Here is an 844-nt window from a genome sequence, read left to right as displayed (position 1 = left end):
CCCCTATAACACTGTTGATTATTCCGTTTTATATGAATTCCATGTTGTACGAGTCACTTAGATTTTACAAATACGTGTGCCGGGCTGTAAATGGCTCACGTATTTGTAAAATCTAAGTGACTCGTACAACACGGAATTCATATAAAACGGAATTATCAACAGTGTTATAGGGGGGTCTACTTATAGGATGGATGAAGCGGGTTGGCTTCAGACGTCACTTATAAAGAGGCCCTATTTTTAAACGACTAGCTACTTTTTTTTTTTTTTTTTTACATATTTCATTCAGTTAGTCAAGTCGGAAAGCAAAGACAAAAATGTATTTATGAATACAACATTTCAATTTTGAATGTGACTATTTAATAAAAGTATTTGTGAAGAAGCAATGTTTTATTGTATAAATTTAAATAATGTAAATTTAGAGTTGTCAGATAATTGAGATGAAATCCAAGAGAATATGAGTTCTTACCGAAAGATAGTGGAGTGCTTTAATTCTAGGGTATGCAATAGACGTGTAATTTTACTCTGCCGGTGACTGAAATACAGTCGACCCCCCATAACACTGTTGATTATTCCGTTTTATATGAATTCCATGTTGTACGAGTCACTTAGATTTTACAAATACGTGAGCCGTTCACAGCCCGGCACACGTATCTGTCTAAGTGACTCGTACAACATATAAAATAGAATTATCAACAGTGTTATAGGGGGTCGACTGTACATTTAAAATGTGGAAAAATAAACAGATACTTCGTTGTAGGGACAGTTTTTAGAATAAAGTCCTCAGAGAAATCCGAGAGAATCCCGAAAAATCGGGGTATCTTGTCAAATCTAAAAATAAATTGTA

This window comes from Centruroides sculpturatus, unplaced genomic scaffold (assembly GCF_000671375.1).
Source record: "Centruroides sculpturatus isolate CEXI.00-Female unplaced genomic scaffold, Cexi_2.0 scaffold526, whole genome shotgun sequence".
Taxonomy (NCBI): domain Eukaryota; kingdom Metazoa; phylum Arthropoda; class Arachnida; order Scorpiones; family Buthidae; genus Centruroides; species Centruroides sculpturatus.
Note: the sequence above shows the minus strand (reverse complement) of the source record.